The sequence below is a fragment of the Barbus barbus genome (assembly GCF_936440315.1).
Source record: "Barbus barbus genome assembly, chromosome: 15".
Taxonomy (NCBI): Eukaryota; Metazoa; Chordata; class Actinopteri; order Cypriniformes; family Cyprinidae; genus Barbus; species Barbus barbus.
Window position 1 is genome coordinate 6,265,978 of NC_136743.1, and position 26,451 is coordinate 6,292,428.

General features: G+C 36.9%; 1 protein-coding gene across 1 annotated transcript in view; it reads right to left on the reverse strand.

Moving 5' to 3' along the window:
* gpc1b (glypican 1b) overlaps positions 1–26,451 on the reverse strand; it is a 74,432-nt gene that overhangs the window by 47,227 nt on the left and 754 nt on the right. The gene's annotated exons all lie outside the window — the stretch shown is intronic.

Genomic DNA, 26,451 nt, shown 5'->3' on the forward strand with positions numbered 1-26,451 from the left:
TTGTGCCCATGTGGGTGGGATATGCTCCATCTCACTGATAGCCTAGGTGGGGTCCCGTTAAATGTGTGTGTGTGTGTGTGTGTGTGTGTGTGTGTGTGTGTGTGTGTGTGTGTGTGTGTGTGTCAATCTCAAACAGAGCAATCTCTGTGTCCTGAGGGTTACATGTCTGTTCATATGCAGAAATTTCAAGTAACATTCACTAGCCTTTGTTTCCCCAATACAGAAACAACTCCATTCCAACATTTAACACCCAGTGGGCAAGAATCATGTTCATCCAGGCAGACATAAATACACTCTGGAAAACTGAAATATTAATCATCTCACCTCAGGAGATATGAATGAGAGGTGAAGGCAAATATAATTTAGCTGTCAGGACGGAGCTTTGGTGGGGTTCTGCCAGTATGCAGAGGAATTACTATGTTGTCTAACAGCGTAGGAGCGCTAACTGGACAGGCTAAAGCCTGAAAACCTCATAACACCAAACAGTTAAGAGCTTTTCTTTCAACTACAACAGCATCTACAACTTGTTAGTGTTAGTGTGGGTGGTTGTGAGGGCATTGCTAAAGTGTTCTGGGTGTTTTTTACAAAATTGTTTTTGTATTTAGCATATTGGAATCAACTGTACAGCTGTAGAGTTTGGCATTAGCATGTTTCTATGCTTCAGTCTGTCAGGCACAAAGCAGGACAGGTTTTTGTGGAACAAAAACAACATTCATAAATAATGGGCAAAATAGTATATTCCTAATTATATAAATTAATTATGTATCGTGACTTATTGGTATTAAATATAAGTACACTACACTTCTGTAAGGGATCTCTAAGATTTTTGATGTTTTTGAGAGAGACTCTTATGCTCCCATAGCTCCATTAATCAATCAGAAACAAAGTAATAACAATATTGGGAAATATTATTACCATTTAAAATAACTGTTTTCTATAATATATTTTAAAATGTAATTTATTCCTGTGATGCAAAGCTGAATTTTCAGCAGTGTCACATGATCCTTCGGAAATCATTTTAATATGCTGATTTGGTGCTCAAGAAACATTGTTGCTTAATATTTTTATGGAAATTTTTGTCAGGACTCTTTAGAAAAAGAAAAGAAAAGAAAAAAATAAAAATAATATATATATATATATATATATATATATATATATATATGTATGAAATGAAATATAAATCTTTTGTAACATAATAAATGCCTTTACTGATCAATTTCATTCTTGCATCCTTACTAAATAAGAGTATTAATTTCTTGTGTCAGTAGTTATAACATAAAATTACTGACCAATAATGTCAACAAAAACACTTTTAAGACAATTTGTTGTTTCCAACTTTTATTTTAGTAAATTATGATCGATTAATTAATAGACATATCTAATTGGATGATATCTAATAGGATGGGGAAAAACTGATTTAAGCATAAACAGCTGCTTTTTAATACATTCAGAATACTTAAACCATCATAACACACAGGAAGTGATGTCACACTCCTTGTCTTTCCCAAGGTCATCCATTGTAGCCTATGCCCACATTGACCCATAAGAGTGTGTGTCTCAACGTCACATGGGCATCAGACACAAAGAAGTCTGGGACACAGTCATAGGACCCATGCTGCTGACTCATATGAGGCCATAATGTGATATTTCAGCACAATGTGCGTCTTTGAGTGATATCGAACAAGCTGTGGCATGAACTCTGGCACAAAGCTATCAGAAAGCATGAGGATAAGCTCAAGAAATCTGGCACGCTCCTGCCAGAATCATCCGTGAGCGTCCAGGAATTCAGTCATCCCGTTCTTTAAATTCCATTCGCCTGATGTAATTTGCAAGCAACAGATATTAATTAAATAACATTTTTGTGAATAAACAACAGCATCTTTTACACAGTGAGAAATCAAGTCTGATATTTTGATTGATTAGTCAACTGGCATAACATCACAAATTAAGATGTGAACGAGAGGAGAAGTCAAGTGGGAAGCTGGGCCGCATTCAGCCTGAAACGCTGCTCGACCAGGCGGCCCGGAGCCGGGCATCATGCCAACCTGTCCTATCAGACGGACACACGCAACAACACGCACACACAGTAAGCAAGCGACCACAAGAGTTCATCTGTCCCTGTCTCTGCCAGAGTACAATCCAATTTAAAGTTTTCAAATTGCTCTAACACACATCATTCACACTCTCTTACAGACGTCAGCCTTAACCCTCATCCTCTCGTCCTCAACGATCGGGTCATAACCAGCCAGTAAGAAACCTGTTGTAAAGATCAGTTTTCCCCCACATATAAAATTACATAATATTATAAATTACATAAATCATAAATAATAGGGCAAAGGTTTGCCATTTAGATTTGTAATTTTTTTTTTTTTTTTTAAGTATATACACTGCGGTCCAAGTATGGATTCAAGAATTCTAAACTTCACAGCTTTTTGAGATATAAGTGGAGGTCAAAGGTCATTGAAACAAACCATCAGGTCATGGTGGTGTTAAGCCTCAGCAGGCACACATTTGTTTGTTTGCCTAAAATTATTAAAGAAGAGCCGGCACTCTGGCATGATCTAGAAGGTAAAATGAGTTCATTAAAAGGAAATGAGGTTGATATTGATGAACAAAGCCATTCTCAAGAAAATCCTCAGGAGAGTGATATTAGATAGCTGGAGCAATAAGAGAGTCTGCAGTCTATAATTGGTGGTGCTGGCTAAGGCAATCATCACTATTACTTCTGCTCATACTATGAATTAGGGGTTTGAACAAAACACTGACCTTAAGTATTACAGGTTTTTAATCAGTAATGTCATGGACATGAAAAATACCTCAAATCATGTGGCTTACACGGCTTTGACTCAATTCTGTTTTGCTTTTATACTCAGAGTACAAAGATGATCGATTTATTTTTTTATTTTGTAATGGCTATTTATGAGTCACTTGTTTGTCCTGAACAGTTAAACTGCCCACTGTTCTTCAGAAAAATCCTCTAGGTCCTGCTTCTGTGGTTTTCCAGCATCTTCTGCATATCTGTATCCTTCCCCATCACTGACTGTATGATTTTGTGATCCATCTTTTCACACTGACGACAACTCATACGCAACTATTTAAAAAAGTTCAAACATTCACTGTTGCACACTCTGCATTAAGAGTGAAGGGTGAAAACGTTTTGAATTTGAAGATCAAGTTAAATTTATTTTTATTCTGGGAAACATGTAAGCATATTCTGTAGCCTCTGAAGGGCAGCACTAAATGAAAAAATATAATATTTAAAATAAAAATAACAAAAATGTACACATCTTTATCCTGTTCAAAAGTTTTCACCCCCAAGCATTGTATTAATAAATGCAGCCTTGATTAATAAAGCCCAATACTATAAGACCATAATTTCTAAGTGTGGTCAGAGCCACTACTCTATCTACACATGTAATCTTTCATTCACGGCTGCACACGGTTTCTTTCATGCATAGCACCACTCATGTTAACCGAGCTACATAGAGACAAAAGTACAGAGAAATAGGAATAGAAGGCAAGGAATGGCTACATGTTCAATATCAGCGTTCTTAATTTTTTATTTTTTTTTACATGAGCACACAGGCAGCATTGAGAGACGGGGAGTGAATTAAGGCGTTTTGACAGATGAATGGGGGCAGCGTTTAGAGGAATGCACTGTTCTTTCTCACCATCCACTTCTACCTAAACCCTCTTTCACAGTCGCACTGAAAGGAAGCTTTTCATCAACAGAAGGTTGAAAGGCATGAATGCCCATCTCTCTCGCCGTCTCTCCCTGTGTATCTCTTTTTAATCCCACTTTCGTTTAAAAAACACATTCCTGCTTCAGTGTTCAGGTACTGATATTTTGTTCCAATGCACAGTTTTCTCTTTCCATCTCTCTCTCTCCCCTATGGCCACAAATTTTCGAGAGATTGCGTCTTGCACTTGTTGGAAACAAAAATTCAAGTTCTTTACTAATCCCAGCCACATTTCTGAAATGCCAACAGGGCTCTGCTTTTAAGTTCATCATGGCAAATATCTGTAAGCCTTATTAGAGTATAATTTCCAGGAGCATCTTTAGAGTACAACAGATCATCTCAGTTAGATTTTTACATTATCTGAAAAACAGCTACCAGGTCATTGCTACACTATTATGCCGTGTAGCATTATCCGACTAGCCGAATCAGCTAATTTGAATTCTGGCCCACTTAAAAATGACAAAAAAAAACATGTTTTATGTATGTACATCTTACATTCTTCAAGCCTAATTTCTGTTTAATTCTCTGTGCAGACCTCAAGATTAATAGCAGTTAAAAAAAATAATAAAAATGATCGGCAGTAAATTAGCCCTTTCTACTGGGTCTACATGAAAACAAAAAGTCAAAAGTGTCAGTCCAAATCAAAGTTCCCTTCACTAAATAGCTGCACCACTTTAATACATGGCATGTCTGTGCAAAACCGTATTTAAAATCACCCAAAAAGTGAATGTGTGCCAGAAAGGAGAGCAATAGCCAAAACGGTAAAATATTATCTGACAGCTTTTATAGTTTATTAGCAAATATAATCTTTTTTTAATACTATAAAGCTTCAGTCAGTACAGAAAATCTCATCTTTGTGGAAAAGTCACAGATTTCTTTACAAAATGGGCTGGTCAAGCCTGTCAATCAAACTAACTAACCGTAGCTCAACCTAAAAGCTGGTTCTCCTGCTGTGTAAATAAGATCAAAACTTGACAGCCAGACCATCCACATCACCTGACTTCAAATTCTGGAATCACAGGCTGATTGGCTAAAGATTCAAAAACTGACTCGTTTGTCAATATTTTTTCAGTCTGGTGAACAGTTGTCAGACATTCAGATATTAGCTGAAAGCATCAGTATGACTACACATGTGTGTTTGCATAAAGGTTGCTGGTTGGAATATTTCAGAGGTGACCACACTTACATCATTTTACCCTTTACCCTCCACCACAGTGGTGTACAAAGCACATATTGTCCAACTCTTTCTCTTCATCCCTTCCTTTTTCTCTCATCATAAAGAGCTGGCTGAGTGAATGGACGAAAGGTTCACTTTTAATTCAGTTGAAATCTGTCAGTCTGCTGCGTGTTGTGCCAAAAACATGTGCATGTCAGATCATGTGCCACGGGATCTTTGAGAAGATCTCTTCCTCTCTTTTCCATATAATATTTCCAAACCAACCAATCAATACAGGAACAGTATTGGATGGAAAACACAACAGAGCTCACAGGCACTGGCGAACATCATGAACAACGGAAGAGTTTGCAGAGTTTATGCCTATTACTAAATTATACAAAACATACACAAAAAGGATGATGCAAATAGACATTAAAGTGCAGGTGTTCATTAGCAAGAGCTGATGGGAAGGTTGAGATTTCCTCATTGTTCCAATTATACATTTTGCAGCAATTTGGAAAGTTTCACAGAGAGTTTGCGGTTGCCAGTTCACCTTCTGACTTCATCTTAAAGATGCAGTGTGTCATTTCTATACCACAGAATTGCATAAATATAATTGTTGTTTTCAACAGGGTCACGACATTGGATGAGTCAAAGTTGCTATGTCAAGCAGCTCAAACAAACAGATTCTATTAGGTGACGCTAGTGGTACAGGAAAGTACTCTTTAGCTTTAAGAAAAAGAGTATTTTAGGTTTAAAGCCGGATGCCAAAGAATAACCTTTTTAAGCTCTGTAAGAAACATTTTATTAGGTAGTACTTCAGAAAACCATCTATGTACTGGTGCTCGGTTGTGGCCTAATGGATAGAGAGTCGGACTTGTAACCCTAAGGTCGTGGGTTCGAGTTTCAGGTCCGGCAGGGATTGTAGGTGGGGGGAGTGAATAACCAACACTCTCTCCACCCTCAATACCATGACTGTGGTGAGACCCTTGAGCAAGGCACCAAACCCCCAACTGCTCCCTGGGCGCCGCAGCATTGGCTGCCCACTGCTCTGGGTGTATGTTCACAACTGTGTGTACACTTGGATGGGTTAAATGCATAGCACAAATTCCAAGTATGGGTCACCATACTTGGCCACACACCACTTCCCTTTAAAGGGATAGTTCACCCAAAAATGTAGTCATTTTGGAACAACCTCAAGTCTTTATTCTGCTGAACACAAAGGAAGATATTCTGAAGAATGTGGGAAACAGAGCAGTTCTGGGGCACCATTGAGTTCCATAGTATTTTTTATTTTTCCCTACTATGGAAGTCAATGGTGCCCCAAAACAACCTGGTTAAAAACTTTCTTCAAAATATCTTCCTTTGTGTTCGGCAGAGCAAAGACATTCATACAGGTTTGAACTGTTTGAGAGTGAGTAAATGACATTTTCATTTTTGGGTGAACTATCCCTTTAAAGAACTCAAAACACTGATCTGAATAACCTATAATGAACTTTTTTAATCTACAAAAACACATAATTGTCAACTCAAGAAACCTATAGCAAAAACAAGGCTTCTATGTTGAACTTAAAATCTGCAAAAGAGTGTAAAGTTCATAGGATGATGTTAAGGATTTAGTGCTCGTTTTAGTATAGTTTTCCATGATCAGCACAAACTACCATCACAGTCCAGTGAATACTGATCCATGTGAAGAACAGAACCACCCAAAACAGGAAACGTACACTAAAGTTCAGAGTATGCAGAAGGTGGTGGTGATGCTTTCAAATCAAACACATCAATGCTCTAACCTCCTCCCAGAAACCAAACAGCTCATTAAAACCGAATGACCTCACAAGTGAGTCAGACTCCTTAAGTCATCTGTCAGAGGAAAGGCAAAGGTTGCATAAAGAACACGTCCTGGAGGAGCAACTTTTCAAAATGAGCTGAGAATTTCTGGAGGGCCCTTAAACGGCGAAGCCAATCGTTCAAAATAAGGTCAAACACATGTGCAATACTTAAAACATACTTTAAGCCAACAGCTAGATTTTTCCTTTTACTGGTGAGTAAACGCTGGAGTGCTGTTACTAAGGTGTTGTGTAAGGTTTTTAGTGTGTTCCTTTGCTAGGTGGTTTATGGGGTGATTCCTTACTGGCCCAAGTCAACAGAGCTCACTCAAAGCGTCTACACCCTCTTAAAAATAATGGTTCTTTAAAGACATCTATGGTTCCATAAAGCACCTTTAACATCCATATAACCTTTTCAAATCACAAAAGCTTCTTTAAACTGGAAAAACGTTCTTTAGAGTGTACAAGAAAAATGTTCTTCAAAGAAGGTTCTCTGTGGCCCCGTTTACACTAATGCGTTTTCGTTTTAAAATGCATAACTTTTGCTATGGTTATGCCTATCGTTTATACTACTCTGCCATTTTCGAGGTCTAAAACTGAGACTTTTGAAAACGCTGCAGACCCCGTTTTAGTTTAGGCTGCCCACATTCGTTCTGTGTATTCTTGATGACCGTGTAAACAATAAAAGCACGCGTATTGTTGTACCCATAGATATGTATGGGTAGATTCCCCATTCGACCGCTCCAAGCACGTAGACATGTCTGCCATCTAAATAATAGGGAATCTACCTACACATATCTATGGCTATACCTGCATTAACGGTCATGTGACATGCATTTTCGGTTGTGTAGTGTAGACGGAGATTGTTTCTGAAACGCAGCGGAAACGCCAGTGTAGACGAGGATCATTTTCATTCTAAAACGCTGTTCTAAAACGAAAACGCACTGGTGTAAACAGGGCCTGAGAAAACGCAAAATGGTTCATATATGGGTATCACTGCAAAAACCCACTTTTGGAACTTTTATTTTTAAGAGTGAATAGTGTTTATTCAAATCCCAACCCTATATATGGTCACATAAGTGAAAATTTAATGAAATCTTGTGGTCAAAAACATCTTTAGATTATAAATGTTTTTCACTCAAAGAAAATAAAAATGATTTTTTTATAAGAACTAGATTTTTTTATTGTGAGAAAAAAAAAAACGGAAAAAAAACACGTGCTAAAATGCTAGATTGCTGCATGCTTCTAAGGTTTTCGGAGCTATTTTCATCATGTTGCAAGGTGGAAACTAAATGGTTCAAGAGTAGTTCCTTACTGGCCCAAGTCAAAAGAGCTCACTCCACACATATATAATATAATACACTCATAAAAATAAAGGTTCTTAATTGGCATCCATGGATCCATGAAGAAACTTTAAAATCCATGGACAATTTTAAATGCACAAAAGGTTCTTTATACTGGAAAAGGTTATTTAGAATGTTCTTCACACCAAGAAAAAATGTTATTCTAAGAAGGTTCTTTGGTAAATCCAAAATGGTTCTCCTATGGCATGTATACTCTTAAAAATAAAGGATCCAAAAAGTGGGTTTTCAAAGCGATGCCTTTCGAAGAACCATTTTTGGTTCCCCAAAGAACCATCTTAGAAGAATAATTAAAAAATCTGAAGAATCTTTTTCCACTATAAAGATCCTTTTGTGCAATAGAAAGGTTCTATGGGTGCTAAAGGTTCTATATGGAACCATTAATGCCAATAAATAACCTTTTTTGTTTAAGAGAGTATAGTGGTCATTAAAATTCTACCCTTACATTTGGTCACATTAGTGAAATTTCAGTGGATGTTTGTGGGCAAAAAACGTCCATTGTCAATAGTATTGGAAGCACAATAGTATGTTGGAAGCACAGCTCACAAAGAAGTCATTTACAAACCAAACTGATTTCTGTCGGTCATGTAAATGTAAAATCTGAAGGGGGAAATATTTCACCCTCAGTTAAAATTCCCAATCACATGGATTCCTATATTAATGACTGGATTAGGCCTATGAAAATTTTCCGAACAACAGACCCCACCTTAAGTGTGAGCAATAGCCTTAAGCTCAGCAAGTAGCACTTGCTCATATTTCAGAACAAGGTCCACACATGCACTTGCCTGTCTGGACAGGCTCAGTTCAAAATTACAGCCTGTCAAAAGATGGAGCTGATGTTCTCTGGCAGCTTAATCCGAACGTGCATGACACACAAACACACTTTACCGCCTGCCAGACTGAATCTGCTCTTGCTAAATGACAAGGTGTTTTGTGTCTGTTTCTGGGTGCTGGTCTTGGTTTGTCTACACCGTGTGGACCAAATGTCCTAACAAGGAAAGTATTTTGCTGTATTGTACTTTTGTATGGACAAGCAGCCCTCATGTTTTCTTCAGAAAATATAAAATTCTAGTTTAGTTTGTATTATCAATTGCCTAGCATGTTTTCGTTTGGGCAATACATCATTGGGAAAATGTCATTCCTGTTTAACACACGTTCCAGTGCACTGAGCAAGAGAAAGTAACATGTGGAAATGAGGGAATGCATAGAAACACACACACAAAACCCCACACCATCCTCCAGTTGAGTGTGTAGGACAGATCGCTCGTGCCATCAGAGGGGCGTAGGATCCCAAAGACCACGATTAGGGGATGTTTGACAACCACGCTGTGAATTCTGTCCTTGCTTTATGTGCAGAGGATTAAAAATCAAGCATATCAGCTCTGCTTTTAAAAACACATACACATACATCCATATATACACACACACTCAAATACTGTAGCTGCAGTGCTTATCACAGGACAAGGAGGTCATTCACATGAACATTTTATCAAAATTACATGCGCATCATTTTAAGATGCTAAATGAGCTGTGAAGGAGAAAGAGATGATGAAAGCGAGAATTAATGTTACTTTCAAAAAAAATTCACAGCAGTTTAGTCTTTTGGTCAATTTGTTGATTATTTATTAATTTAATATAAATGTATTCTATTTTTCCCTATTGAACAATATTGATCAAATTATGTTATTAGTTGATTTTAAATTAATGTCTTTAATGAATTTTTAATTAATGTATTTAACATTAATTTAATTTTAATAATAATATTTATTAATATTACTAAATAATACTAAATAATTACATTTATTAATTATAATTACAGTAATTTCGTTTTTGGTAAGTTTCTTGAGTGTTATTTCCTACTTATCATACACTTATTCTTATTTGCACTATTGTTTTATAGTTTTTTTTTTATCAATACTGACTAAATTATTTTATTAGTTAATTTTTACTTATTTTATTTTTTGTTTGTTGTGCATCAACAATTAAATTCAATTAAAGGTTTTTAAATTAATGTTTTATTATTTAAAACATTAATTTCATTTAATTAATACTACTAAAATAATTTAATTTATTCACTATTATTACAGTAAATTTGTTTTTTGATAAATTTGTTATTTCTTAGTTTTATTCCATTTTGCACTATTTATATTTTTATTTTTTTTGTTGGTTTTTGCTGATTATATTTGTTGCTTGTTCTGCATCAATAATTAAATTATTTAAAAAATAATAATAATAATTTAATTTAAAAACAATAATTTCATTTAATTATTCATTCATTATAATAAAATAACTAAATTATTAATTTAAATTAAATTAGAACAAGATGAGGCAGCAATGAAAGTGAGATGACAAGTAAAACACAAAGAGGAAGATGAGAGGGACAGATGGAGGAAAGCAGAAGAGTGTGACAAGAACAAGGAGAGAGAATGATGGATAGAGGACGGATGCAGAGAAAGATGAGCAAAGGAAAACAGAGGGAGGGAAGAAGCATCAGTGTTCTGCTAAGAAAAGGATTACGCCCTTGATGTTCCTCAGATATTCAATTTCTCAGAGGCATTTTAATCCCATGGGAAACAAACCCTGCAATATCTTTCTCTCACTCTCTGTTTGTGTTTGTGTCTCTTCTAATGCATTTCTGTCTTTAGTTAAGACTGAAGAACAAACACTGAGTTCACCAAGCAGTACGGAACACCACATCATTGCCAAAAACCCAACAGAGGCCAAACACTTTCCTCACGCAACCCTCACCTCCACTAACAAACCACACACTGGGTTGGCTTCTGCGTGAACTGTCCTCACTTTCTCATTAAACCATGACAAGATCAACACAGGTGCCAAGAGAAGCTGAAGAGGTCGTGTCATGAAGTTTAGAGCTTAGTTTTTAAAGAACCGTATTCACTTTTGTAGAAAGTTTCCCCTTAAAGAGATATTCCACCCAAAAATGAAAATTCTGTAATTATTCAGCCTAAATATTGTTGCAAACCTGCACGACTTTCTTTCTTCTATGAAAAACATGAAAAATATATATTTTAAAAACATTTATCTCCGTCAGACTTTTGTCCATGAATAAGTAATAAATAATTCCCAGGACTGAAACATACAACTGGATTTTTTTCACAGCAATTTATTTAAAAAAGTAAAGAAAAAAACGAAACAACTTAAATTTAATAAATAGAAGAAGTCATGAAGTCAATGTATTGGTCAAAAAGTGTGGAAACCCTGGCCTGCACTTTTTATAAATAAATAAATAAATACTATGCACTTAGTTTTGACAAATAAACAAATACATTTATTTTATTACTATTAAATATTTTGGTCAAAAGGGGTGAAAATAAATAAACAAACAAATAAATTGAAAATTATTATGAATAAATATTATATCAAGGGGCAATTGTTTTCTAAATATTATCTGTTCTTTCTTCTTCATAGTTTATGTATATAACTTTTAAAAATCTTATTGATCATACACAGTAGAAAAAAAACAGTATAGAAACCACAACAGGGTTTTGTAACATAAAGATCAGCTGACTCCTGTGATGTCTGTGACTGTGATGTCAGAGTTTCATGCGGTCGTCTTTGTGTGGTTGAGACTCTTTCATACACGCGGCCCACTGAGTTTCTATCTACACATTCATTGTCATCTCATCAGCGGTGAATGGTTTTAATCTGAGAGCGGCTGTAACACGCTGTATCATGGCCCAGCTCTGCGTAATCTCAACATGATGTCATTAGACTCCCAGCATGCATCAGAATGGTCTATTACTACAAGGCTGCTCACTGTGATAATCTAACCCATGATGGCCTGCGGAGGAGGATTACACATAGACTGACACACTACAGCACAGCGGTTGGGGTTCTGAACGCCGTCATCCAGCAAGCACCACACCGGTGGGTGATAGACGTCCTGAAAGAAGAGCCACAATCCAGACCGCATGGCAATGTAAAGGGTGAGTGGCAATGGCAGATATGTTAACAATCATTCCCAAAACAATTGCTTCAGAGAGCCATTCTGAAGGAATGCCTTCCAAAATGAGACAATTCACTAGGTACACTGTAAAAAAAAAAGCAACCAGCTTTTTGCAGATTTTTCAGTTCTCTCAACTTATTTTTGTAGGAGATTGTCAACTTTTGTTGTATAAACGTAAAACAACAAGTTGAGAAAACTCAAAAATCTGCTGAAGTTTGTTGCCTTAAAATTTTAAGTTGGCTCAACTTCTTTCTTTTTTTTACAGTGTAGAGATCAATATCAATTGTAAGGAATTCAGTAAGGAATTTCTGAGTCTACTTTACAATTCCATTAACAACGTTTTTGAGAGAGAGAGAGAGAGAGGGGGACGGGATCAGGAAAGGTCCACAAGCCAGGACTTGAACTCGGGACGCCCATACTGTGATGTGTTGGCATTATCGGTACCACAACGTTTTTGTATTTCTGAGGAAGAAACAATAGACAGCTTGTTTTGGTTACTGTGGCTAACAAGACAATCTTCACACAACATCCCATAGAAATCATTTGGAGATTCTAAGAACCATGTGATTTTCTGAGGCAAAAACAACCTGCTCTCATGATGAAAACGTACTGTGGGAACTTTTTCGCAAGACGCGAAATACATACCAATAAGTACATATCATTGAAATTATATGTACAAGCTAAAACTGCATGCTTGTGATTGCATTTTTACATCACATTTTGTTCATACTATTGCATGGTTTAGGTGTAGTGCAGATGGTACGTTATTTTAAAACGTCATGGAGCATTAGACTTATAGCGCCACTCAACCGACATTTCAAGTCGGAACTGCGGTGACGTACAAAACCAGCGTCACATAAAATGTACCATATAAACGTTCGTCTGTTCCGGGCAAAAAAAAAACAAACACTCTTTTTGCGCCACTCCGAGGACATTTCACATCGAATATGTCACGAAAAGGACATGGTGCTACGTATTTCACATCTTGCAAAAATTTTCCCACAGGTACGTTTTCTTCAAGAGATCAGGCTCAGTAAAAATGAAAAAAAAAGTGAAAATCATTGACTGGGTATGACTATGGGGTCTGAAATAAAGTGTAACGTTTATTTAACATCTAACATCTTGTATCATATACCCACCAATATTTTTTTTACTATATTTCTTATTATATTAATTATAATTTTAAATTAAAATATTTGTTAATTATTTCTATAGTTATTGCAAAAAAGTAAATTAATTAAAAAATGTATTAAATGCATGAATAAATAACAGTTAATGGAAACAGACATCATGAAAACCATCTAGTATTTCTTTTTTATGCTAGTTTCAGTTTTCATTTCCCAAACCTACTTGATTCATTGCGATATTCAGAAACTCAACAGTGGCTCTTTTCACGCAATGATATCACTTCGATGTATCCACTGGCCTCCAAACAAAGTCTAAGGTGCCGTATGAACATATTCTAATTTATGGTCTGCAAACTTTTATGAAAGTTTATGTTGCTTTATCAAGAAATAACTGCTGTTATTTAAATTTAATCAGCAGCCATGCAACTATTAAATGTGCCCAGGTGAATCAACAACATAAAAACTACAAAACCTGGATCTAACAGCCTTGACTTTTCCAGTGCAGCTGTAGCGGCTCTGTGCATTTGGCTGGAAATGAGAAAATTACAAATTAAAGCAACAAACAGCTTATTGGAAACGAGTCAGCTTTCAAACAGAGCTGACGTTCCTGGAGTGTATCAATAACCACAAATTGCACATCACTTGTGAAAGTAATGAAAGATTAGACTAAACAGCCCAAGCACCTGGAGAACAGAACACACAATGATCATGATATGATCACACACACACACACACACTTTTCCCAACCTGTCACAATGATCTTGCCCTAATCTCAGCCTCAGATAGCACAAACACAGACTGTTTACTGACTATCTGATGCAGATGCAGATAATACAGACCCAAAATGGCAGAAAAAAAGGTCTCCTGACATGTCAATCAGACAGTCACTTCCAGTAAGTGTCACAATAAGCTGATATGTGGACCAGACTTTATGCAATGGAGTAAAACGCCTGACACTGCTGGACCAATCTAGACCTAACGCGCACACGCACGCACGCACACACACACACACAGGTGTAATGTCCTGGGCTCCTGCTCCCAAGTAATCCCAGAAACCATACATGACAGCACAAATGTAACATTAGCACAGGCTTCAAAAAGCCAGGTACGGATTAGCTGATCCCTGAAGAGGATCAATAACTGTCACATCTGCTGCTTCAGCGAAAGCCTAGAAAAGCCAGACAGTGTCCACCCTCAGCTTTTATATCAATACACACACTGCCCAGCCACAGCCAGACCTGTGTGAGCTACATCTATTCATCTCAAAGCAACAAAATGATTCTCGCAGAATATCAATAGCTAAGAAAGAGAAATCAGATAAAGATCACTGTCAGAGGAAGAGTGTGCATGTTGGCTAAACAGATCAGAGAATGGAATAGTCTGTTTGTAAAGGTGATATGTGGACATTTGTATCATGTTAAAGCACATTTTTCTCTCGCATCTTAATGTGCAGTGAAAACTATAAATGCAAGATACAAAAGTACCTCTAAATTTTAATTATATTTTGGTGGAAAAATTGCTAAAACAAAAAAATACTATAATATACAGTGCCCTCCATAAGTATTGGAACAGTAAAGACAAAATTGCTCTGTTGGCTGTGGAGTCAAGACATTTGCAAATATGATGAATAAAAGATGAATATGAGATAAAACTACAGAATGTCACATTTTATTATTAGCCGTTTCAACACATATATGTTTTACCAAATAAAAAACACTTTTAGAGTTCATCCCACTCAGAGCATAAGTATTGGGACAGTTGAACATAAGGCAGATATAAAAGATGAAAAGCTATTATTTAGTTGCAGATGCCTTGCGCACAATCACAGCAGTGAGTCTGTGACCAATAGACATCACCAGACTCTTGGTCTCATCCTTTGAAATACTTTTCCCAGCCTTTAATGCAGCCAATTCCAATTGTTGCTTGTTTTGGGGAGTTTCTGCCTTTACTCTCCTCTCCAGCTGGTGAAATTCATGTTCAATCGGATTTAAATCTGGAGATTGACTTGGGCAATCTAAGACTTTCCATTTCTTTGCCCTTATAAATTCCTTGACTGAACTGGCAGGGTGTTTTGAGTCATTGTCTTGATGCAATATGAAGCACTTACCAATGAATCTGGTGGCATTTTCTTGAATATTGGTAGGCAAGATGGTTTTGTACCCTTCCAAAATCATTCTGCTACTGTCATCATACATTAAGTCATCAGTAAAGTTGAGAGGGCCTGTTCCAGAGGCAGCCATGCATGCCCATGCCATGACACCACCTCCACCATGCTTTACAGATGAGGCACAATGCTTGGGATCATTGCAGTTCCCTTTTTATCCTCCACATTTTTGCTTTTCCATCACTTAGATAAAGGTTCATCTTTGTCTCATCGGTCCATAAACACAGTTCCAAAACTCTTCTAGTTCACCTTTGTGCTTTTTTGCTAACTCTAATCTTGCCTTTCTATTTTTGGTGCTGGTCAGAGGTTTGCATCTTGCTGTGTAGCATCTGTAATTCTGTGTCAAAGTCTCCTGAGGACAGTAGATTGTCAGAGCATCACCCCAGCTTTCTGGAAGTTGTTGGTGATTTTACAGACACGTCTGTTAGGATTCATTTTCACAGCTTTTAAGATTTGTCTCAGCCGATCAGGTGGTTGTTGGTTGCTGGTGTCGCTGGTGGTTTCCAAACTCTTGATTTCTCCATGCCCTTTGTTTTTGCTATAGCTCTAACTGACTTCATCTTTTCTTTTAGCATCCAAATTGCTTGCTTTTCTCTCAAAGTCAGCTCCCTCGTCTTCATCCTGGTTTGTGTGTGTCATCATCGAATGCAAGATTCAGAATGCAGAAGTAATGGATATAACTGATGAGACACATTCCCTGCTTTTAATATCTGAACAATTCAACAAGACACAGTTGATCACTTAGAAAGACCTGTGAGGCAACTGTTTCAATACTTATGCTCACATCAGATAGAGGGATGAAACTGTAAAAACTTCTTAACTGGTAAAACATCTATGTTTTGAATCACCCAATAATAAAATTTGACATTCTGTAGTTTCATATTCATCTTTTAATCATATTTGTAAATGTCTTGACTCCACAGCCAACAAAGCAATTTTGTCTTCACTGTTCCAATACTTTTGGAGGGCACTGTATATATATATATATATATATATATATATATATATATATATAAAACAATAGTTTCAATTTAATATACACAAAATGCACACAATTCTTAAAATAAATTATATTATATTAGCAGTCACACATATGCAGTTAAACTATGCACATTCTCAAAATTAAAAAAATATATATATTATATTAGTAGTGACACTTCAGGACTGCACCTTCTTCGGATGTGAAGATTCTTCATCATGGCAACTGGTCCAAAAGGTCAATATCAGAGCGGGAAAGAGCAAGTATATGATATCACTCTCTTGTACCTCATTTCACTCCATCTTTTCCCTGCTTTTTCTCTTGTATCTACAAATACAACATCCTGATACCAAGCCAACCTATAAACAAAGCAGGTCATGTCTGACGTCAGACAAATTCAACAGCAGTCAGAAATCTCTCTTCTTATGCTAATCCCTGTGATTCCCAACAGCTGGTCAGACTCATTTACACAAGAGAAAGAGCAGCACAGGACAATTTTGCCTGTGAAGCCTGTGACCCTATGAAGGGCAGTGCATAATCTGCTCGCTGGATTTTCAAAAGTATGTGAAATATTTAGTTTGCGGCACAGAATCTGTAAAATACGTCCAAGAGTTTTATATACCGGTCTGTTATTGTGGTGACATTTCCACGCCCCGAAACATGATGCTGAACGAAACTAACTGTGATTGGTTGTTTTGTATGTCGGTCAAACGGCCTCATGGGCGGGCCTTGGCCAATGAAAGCTACCGTAGATTCCAGACCTTCATCCGTCAGTCTGAAGGTCTGGCTACGCGAGACTAGGTAGGTATCTACTCGGTGTAAGAAAAAACATTCTTAGAAAAACTGAAAAGGTTCTGGTAAGGGCATTATATATTAAGTTTATGGGCTTAATATATAATGCCCTACAACACAACACAGAGCAAACCATAATTCAAAGATGAAACACCTGTGAAAAACCATTAAGGAAAATTCCTTCATATTAACACAGTACATTTCCTAAATTTTTTCTTGCCTTAGGCACGTCTTATCTGCTCAACAAGCCATTTTTACTGGCCCAGCTGGTCTAGTCTGATGCTAATGGATTGAGGGGTTTATATGTAAATGTTAAAAGAAATTATTTATTTTTGGTGAATTATCTAATGTCTATTAAACTGCTGACAACTTGATTGCCATTTAGACCCATATAAGATCTCTGCTGGAAATTGAAGACATGCATTCAAGCTTAAAACTCTGACACTGGCAGCTACACTGGGATTTTTAACAGGATGCCTCCATCTAATCAAACTGTATTCTTTCTTGTATTAAATGGGAAAACAAAAATCAATGTTTTAGAAACATTTTTCTGGTCAAACAGACCAGTTTGAAGCTCAAACACTTAGAACAGGTATATGAATGATGGAAAATTTAAAAAAGGAAAGGCTGAAAGAACAGGAATAGGTTTTCTAGTAGACTGTAAATCAGCTGTGTATTTCCATAGAAAGCAACAAAGAGATGGACTCGTGTCGTGGTGAGATGTAATGTACTGTAATGACTTTGAGGAGAGCCACTGGTAAAACTGATGTGTCAGCATTGCTCTCTTTCTTACGGTCTTTCTCTCCCGACCCATCCATCTCCCTCCTCTCCTTCCTCCCATGTGGATTTGCGATTCAATTTTGTTGAGTGATGTCATGTGGTTGGGTCACTGAGGAGAACACCTCCTTTCACAGCCAAAGAGACAGATTCTCTCTATGTGCTGGACTAATTTAAGAGAAGCTCAGCTCAAGCTGACCACATACATCTGCCATAAAACTCTGAGAGCAACCTGATCAGCTATAACAACTACTGTTAATAACTAATATCTGTGAACTAATGATCATATTTTAAAATCCAGATAGATAGATAGATAGATAGATAGATAGATAGATAGATAGATAGATAGATAGATAGATAGATAGATAGATAGATAGATAGATAGATAGATAGATAGATAGAGCACAAGCCAAATGTGTCTCAGTGGGAAAGCTGTCCCTGATACACCCCAGACCACTGAACAAAACCCCTTGTCCACTCAGATAACATGCTGCGCTATCTCATTCAAAAATCAGCACGCAGAGATGGAAAGAGAGCTTGAGAGAGTTCAGACTCAGAGACAGTAGGCTGTCACCCCCCAGCAGGGTCATTTCACTGAACATGGGATTTAAAGTGACAGAGCTGTGGAAACACAGAGGACACAAGAGCATGTTCCACTTATATTTGAGAAGCAGAAATTGTCTATTTATCTTTATTTTGAACAGTTTATCTGTTGTTTTAACTTGTTTGTGTGAAAGTTTTGCTTGAAAGGTGACTTCTACCATATCTTTCTTTAAAATGAATGCTATTTGGTTTGATGCTTTGTTTTATAATGCAAAGGCATTCATGAATTTTTAAGTATGACTTAAGTGTCCAAATACTTTGTGGCCTGTGTCACACACACAAATTCAACTGAGCATGAACTGTCTACAGCAAAACAAAGCTGGATTATTTGTATTATTTATGAACAACTTTGGCTCAGAGGAACAGAAATAGAGGAAGAGAGGAATAAAAATAGCAAACGAGAGAATTTCCAGTTTGTCTCTAATTACACACACAGTCTGCTGCGTTAGATGACAGTTTATATGTCTTTTTGTGCTGTTATCTTAATGTTAGCTGTTTCTCCAGAGAATGAGAGAGATAAATGGATCGCCCTGAGCTTTTAGCGCATCTAAAAATACATCAATCTCATCCAACTCACAGAGAACAAAATATATCTCGCTCCCCGTCTCAAGGGCCTGTCTCTAAAAGACGACGCAAGGAAATTGAACATTACGTTTGTGATGAAATTCCCTGCTCAGTACGAAAACTACAAATGAACATGATGACAGCATCTGTTTTGCTTTAGTATTGTACCTGTACTGATGTTGTGTTTTCAGAATGATGCTGCTCGCTTTGCTCCTTGAGAGATATTTTAGGCAAAGCTTTATTAAGAGAACAGTCTTGATGACCTTTTTTATCTTATATTTTTATGCATGGATCAATGTGAAAGATCAGAACGTTATGCAAGAACTTGGAGTACCCAGAGTAAGGGTGTTGGTAATTAACGGTTAAATATATAAACTCCCATCACAAAGATTGAAGATTCAATCCCAAGTAACTCTGACCCATGAACTAGAGTTCTGAAAAGCCCACTCCATCTCAACTGTAGCTGTCAACACAGTACTTAACCCCCGTTTGCCTCAGGGAGGACAGACCCTGCAATTAGCACACTGTTTGTTCAAAGACTCTTCGTCTTCTGAGGCACAATGGAAACTCTCATTAGAGTCATAATAAATTAATATTTCAGCCAAAGTAGAAGGAAACGACACAACTCTAGCCTTACGAAATAGTGAACTGCATAACATTTTGTTTTCTGGGTTAAATAACCAATTTGTCATGGTTGGTTTCAACTGATACACATTATCTCACTGGTTCCTTCCACAGATTGATAATGAAAACCAACCCACATAGTGTTGCGTAACAAGACGTTTGACATACAACAAAGTCTGGTCAACCTTGCAGCTTGTTCTGGTCAAGAACTACCCTGAAAAGATCATTTAAATGACATGCAATGCAACCAACCATTCTAGTGTACTACATTTAAATCTTTGCAGATTTTAAATAAATAAATACATACATACATAAATGGTAGTGTTTGTTGCATGATATTTATGCAGATCTAATACTTATGCATGAGGTTGCTGTACAAGGCTGAATGTTTCTCATAAGCGCTAGTAGCGATCATTATTACGTCAGAAGCTCCTATGATGAATGGGGTGAAATCTCTCTCCTTTTCCCACACCTCCTTACAGCTGCTGTGAGTCCTGCCAAACCAAACACGATCTCCTCTCCCACTACCCCGTAATAGTGCTGCAAGCTCGCCATTCGGCCCAGCTTTAACAGGAAGCCCCATTGAGTTTTTACATTTGAGACTACATCGCTCTTCCAAATCCTTCTCTCCGTACTTCCTTCTGATTCTAGTGCATGTAATGTCCTACATTCTCGATCGCCACATCGTCCCTCTGCTCTAATGTGGAGAAGCTTCACGCTTAGTCTCCGGGGGTTAAAGTTGCTGTTAGGAGTGTCAAACCACAGACTAAGACACATGCTAAAATTAAAACAAGAATTTTCAAGAATTCACAAGCTGTTCTATCATTACAGGAACCCCATTGGCTAGTTGTGCTTTGTTATTCCAGAACTGCGCCCTGGGTCATAACTCATAAATTTACAAAATGTCAGAAGTTATAATGCAATAATGTTGATATCAATATGGTATCAGTTTATTTTAAACTGAGGGCTGAATTTATGTTCTCAGCCAACTATCATCCAAAGTTTCATAGTATAAAGCCTATTTCAAAAAACATAATATTAAAAATATAAACTAAACAAATTTCAGCTGTTGAACTCTAAGATATTTTGAAGAATGTTGGTGACGGTAGCCATTGACTTACATAGTATGGAAAAAATACTATGGAAGTCAATAGCTACCGTCAGCTGTTTGATTACCAACGTTCTTCAAAATATATTCTTTTGTGTTCAGCAGAAGAAAGAAATTCATATAGGTTTGGGACAAGTAGTAAATGATGACAGAATTTTCTTTTTTGGTTGAATGATCCCTGAATGTTGCAATCCATTTCATGTATGCATTTACATGTAATCTGAACACAACTTCAAGGCAATCACTGTTCAATCGCTTCAGAACTGGATAAAACCACTGCAAAAATGATACCGGAGTGTATTTTTGAAACTTTTTTTTTTTCTGATGACCAAGTTAAATTGAGGTGTTCACATTAATTATTTTTAATCCGATTACTAATGGATGATTTGTGTGCATGTAAATATGCAATGCTCAATATGTTGGCTTTAGAAACAGAAATCCAGCCTTTCTATTAAACAAGCCAAGTTTAGGTGAAGTTACAGAACCTATCAATCTAACCAAACTAAGCTAAACAGCCAAACCCTTGTCTGAACCAGTATACTTGCAGTGCAATTTTGAGTACCATACAATAAATCTTCATGGCTAGTTAGAAATGTGTTTAGGATTATAAAGATTAGAAAACACAGCGTGACTGTTTTTCTCAGAGTCAGGGTAAATTTAACTTCACTGGGATGGAACGAACTGTCAAAACATTCAAGTGCTACACACCACAGGTGTCTAAAATAAAAGAAACATGTTAAAGGCAACAAAACAGTATGTTACTTATATAAAAATGCTCTAAATTCACTTAGCTTAAACAGACCCTGCATATATCAGGTTATAAACACAGGTAACAACTATGGGGGAATGTGACCTCCGTCGCTCTCTCTCTGTCTGTCTCTCTCTCTTCCTTCAAAGGATGTCACACAATAGCAAATCCATCAAAAATATATTCGTCTAAAGGTCACCTTGGTCCATCACATCTCTCTCTCACTCTCCTCTGGGAGGGCCGTGAGTCCTTCACTCACAGGAAGGCTGAGAACTACATTACACTGCATGTATTACAATCTGAGTCAGTTATTTGTCATATTTAGTGGCTAGATAATTCAATAGGTCTCGCTCTGGATTGCAGATTTACATTGCGGCGCTGTGCTGGCGTTATCTGATTTCATAAGTATCATATTCAGCTGCGGATCACATCCTGGGAGAGAGGCCAAGGTCTTGTATAGACACAGAGTTTTATGTTTTACCAATTACCAAATAAATCAGGATCCGCCTAAAACAGGACAATTACACTCAAGACAAACCTCTGATAAGCGATCAGCCCTGCTGAAAAGACCAGTGTAGTTGGTCCACACAAGTTCAATCTGGTTCAGTCTGGTTAGAGATAGATGATCCCTAGCAAACCTTGGCAGTCTAAAACAAGTCTTGCTCGTTAAACTAGTTAAAAGTATAGTTTATTCCAAAAAAGTTCTGTTTTGTTCCCACCCTTGTTCTACCATATCGTAAAAAATACTATTGCTCATGAGGAATAGAAGTCAATCACTCACCTACATCTAAGATGCCCTGAGGATAAGTACATTCAACTATTTCTTTAAACGTACTTGCATTGAAAAGAGCAACCAAAAGTAAGTCATGCAAGTTTGAAATGAGTTGAGTAAATGATGTCAATTTTGGGGTGATTTATCCAGCACACCACCATCCAAAGCACAACATATGCTTACAAGCCATAAGAATCTTTTCAGCATCAAAAAGGAAACAACACATTAAGAGATATTTTGATAAAACATTAGTACTTCTAAAGTTCAACCATCTGTTGTTCTTGCTTAAAGGGACAGAAGAAGCAGTAGATTGGAATGAGAATCTCAATATCAGTTTTCTCTTCCTCCTTCGCTGTATCTTTTTTTCCCTTCACTGCTGCAGTGTGCCGAGCGGTTCCTCTTCTCTGCATGACATCAAACACTGTGTGGTGAGTTTCAGGCTCCAGAGGGCAGATTATAGTTTAATGCCTTCAACATCTACTGCATCAGCACTATAAACACTTCACTCTGTGTCTATGTGTGTGTGAGTCTAGGAATACCCCATCCTTAATTCATCCTGCTATGGATTGGAGGATAAATGCACAAATCTATTGTGAAAGCATGTTGTGTGACTCCAACAAACATTTAAAATCAATGCATGCAAATCAATACACACTTACAACAAATCAATACAAAATACAATGCATTCTGTATGCACACACAGACACGCACATGTTGGGTTTTCATGTTTTATGGGGACATTCCATAGGTGTAATGGTTTTATACTGTACAAACTCTATATTCTATCACTCTACACCAACCCTACACCTAAACCTACCACTTACAGGAAACTTTCTGCATTTTTAGATTTTCAACAACAACAAAAGAATAATTATGTATGATTTATAAGCTTGTTTCCTCATGGGGGCCAAAAAAAAATGTCCCCAAAAGGACAAGGATTTCGGATATTGCCATCTTTGTGGCATTTGTTCCCCATAACGTGGGATGTACCAGGACCATACACACAGAGGATGAATAAAAAAAGAATTCGGTGCTATGCCCTAGAGCAAATGTGCTCAGCTTAAATATTGAAATATTAATGCACAAAGAAGTTCTACAATCTCTTTTGTTCCTATGGACCATTTCACTTTGAGCAACCATCATTTGCCTCCAGCAAATGCACCAGCGGCCATTATCCAATGGGCTGCCACGGCTCAGGGACCTCATTAGGGCTTTCATGCTCGCCTGTGTCCATGGCTTAAACATGACTAATGACAGCTGCTTTATGACCACTGCTTACGCTACAGTCACAGCTAGGGGGCGCTACACGTCGTCATCATGGTCAATGAGGTTTCAGATGTTCAGGTTGCAACCGGTCTTCTATTCTGTCTTTATTATTGAGGTGTCAAAAAATAAATAAAGAAAGAAATATTTTATACAATCTTACAAAAATCGTTATTATTATTATTCATTAATAATGATAATCATAACAATAATAAGACCACAGGTTACATCCTGTTATATTCTGACATGATTAGACTCAAGCAAATCCTAGTTCAGTTTTTTCATTAATAATTCAAACCTGACTTCAGATGGGGAACTTAATTGGTAAATAAATAAAAAAGAAAGTAAGCAAGTAGTAGTTAGTAAGTAAGTTAATTCATAAATAAATAAATAATACAATGAAAATTGATTTATAAAATTATTTAGTTTACATTTATACACAAAATGTACATATAAATATATTTTCATGATTAATATTATTAATTTATAATAAATGATAAACTGAAACCATTTTGCATGGCTGGACTCAAACCCAATATGTCACTTGCACTGATTGCAATGCCACGTCTCCAACCCCAGTTGCTTTTATATATATATATATATATATATATATCATAAACCATATATTAATTTGTTATACCTATGGTGACTAACCTCTAATCTGATAAGGTATGTTTGCATTTGGAAAATCTGCAAAAAGCTGGTTGCTTTAAAATTTTAAGTTGGCTCAACGTTTACTTTTTTTTTTTACAGTGTGGGTGTAAAACTCCATCTACTACACAAGGAGTGTAAGAGTGAGAAAAAGGAAATTAAGAATTGAGACAAAGGTGAGCTGAACTGATATGAGCCTGATAAGAGCTGACAGGAGTCATCTTGACCTTATCTGTCACTGAATCATTCTTGAAATGAGGTCAAGTAGAGATTGTCGTTGTGCATTGTTGTAACCTCAGGCTCTGGTGTGGGTTGCTCAGCTTGTTCGGGCCATTAGCAGGGTGTGCCACAGTTCGCCAAGGTGGGATCCCCTCTCCGAATCACCAGGGGAATATGATTACTCAGTTATGACTAAAACAGAACGCATGGGGCCTGATAGAAGACAGCTGCTTTTAGATGAGCTTTGCAATGTTCTACTAGATAAAACACGATAAACATAAACACACACACGCACTCACAAACACAACCAAAGGCCAAAACATTTGCCTCACAGGGTTGGTGTCAAGTTCATCTCAGATGAGTCAGAGCGAAAGATGATATACAATCCAGCTGAATGTTCAAATCCAGCCTTAGAAATTCAAACGAAGCTTTTAAGACTTTTCCCATCAAAAATTAAAGCCACATCCCCAATGAAATTCATCCATCTAAGGTTAATGCTGATCATCGACTAGCAGCAGGAGAGAAAACAGTGGAAAAAGAGCGAGAAGAGTCGGAAAAACGGGTGGATCCATTAATGTCACAGAAACCGCTAAAGAAGCTCAGAGTTTGTGTCCAGATTTCCCATCCAAACAGCTGACAACAGTCATGCAGCTTTAATTTTCACAAAAACCAAAATCAGATTCCTGCAGTTTTACGCATGGGAGGACAAGTATGTCAGCTCTTGAGTGGAGAACCCAAGAAAGATCTCTGCAGTATAAAAAAAACTGCAGTATAACTGCAGAACATTTCCTAGGGGAAACTCTTGATTCTAAAACAATTACTTTCAATTAAATCTCATTGTCTCCATATGGATGAGAAGTTAGGGATAGGGGCTTGATCGTCATCACTTAGACACGTTAGAACATGCTATCTAAACACAGCGGTGTTAACATGCCTGATCGCAACGATGCAACACTCTGATTGAATGCGCCTGGACGTGTTGTAGGTGTTTATGAGGATAATAACTCCATCACATTAATGTACAGCCGCTAACGTCTGATTTTCACCTCTATTAATCTTCTAAATGGAGGACACTTTCTGATCATTAGGGAATACCGACCGGGATCAGCTCATGCGTCATGAGCAAAAGGATGATGGGTAAAAATACATTCAGGCTACAGCACAGTAAAGCAATCTGGGGTGATAGAAAAATTCAATGAAACAAAGAGAAATCAAGGTCTTCTGTGCGTGTGAAATCACTAGAGCTCTACCACAAAGCACACCCACTGAGGTTTCAGCTCTTCAACTCAAAAATCAAAAGTGAAAACTCTACCTTCATGGAGCAACTGTGAATGACACTCCACCCTGACACACACACACACACACACCATCAGAGATTGCAGAAAGCTCATAATCACCAGAAAATCTCTGTAACTATGCCACACATTCAAACTGCCTTACAGCAGAAGAAACAGTCTGGAAACGTGTTATGGAATCCTGGGTCATGGAAAATTATTATGAAGTCCAAAGACCTGTGGGAGTGTCTCTTATGTGCAGGACAGGGGTCTGTGACAGACAGTGAGATGAACGAACAGGTCTCATGCATAAGAGGCTCTTCAGACAGAAGAAAAGGTATAAAAAATGCCAGATTTTTAGGCAAGATTCCTTTATAGTTCAGTTAAATAATTAAAGAAAAAAAAGTAAAATAGATTTAAAAAATGACATTCCATACAATATTAAAATATTAATAAATAATAATAATAATATTCATTTATATTATCAGGTGATCATATTTATCAGTCAAAGCCTTCTGTCTAAAACATGACATTACATTCATATATATAACAATTACTGTACATAATTCATAAAGATGATTGTATGTATTTATAAATCTTTAACTTAGAACTGTTTTGAACTGTTTAAATTAACATTAAAACCACTGATATATACTATATATATATATATATATATGTAATGTTTATTCATTCCCCAGCACACACATGCCAATATCTTATAGTTATCATATCCTTT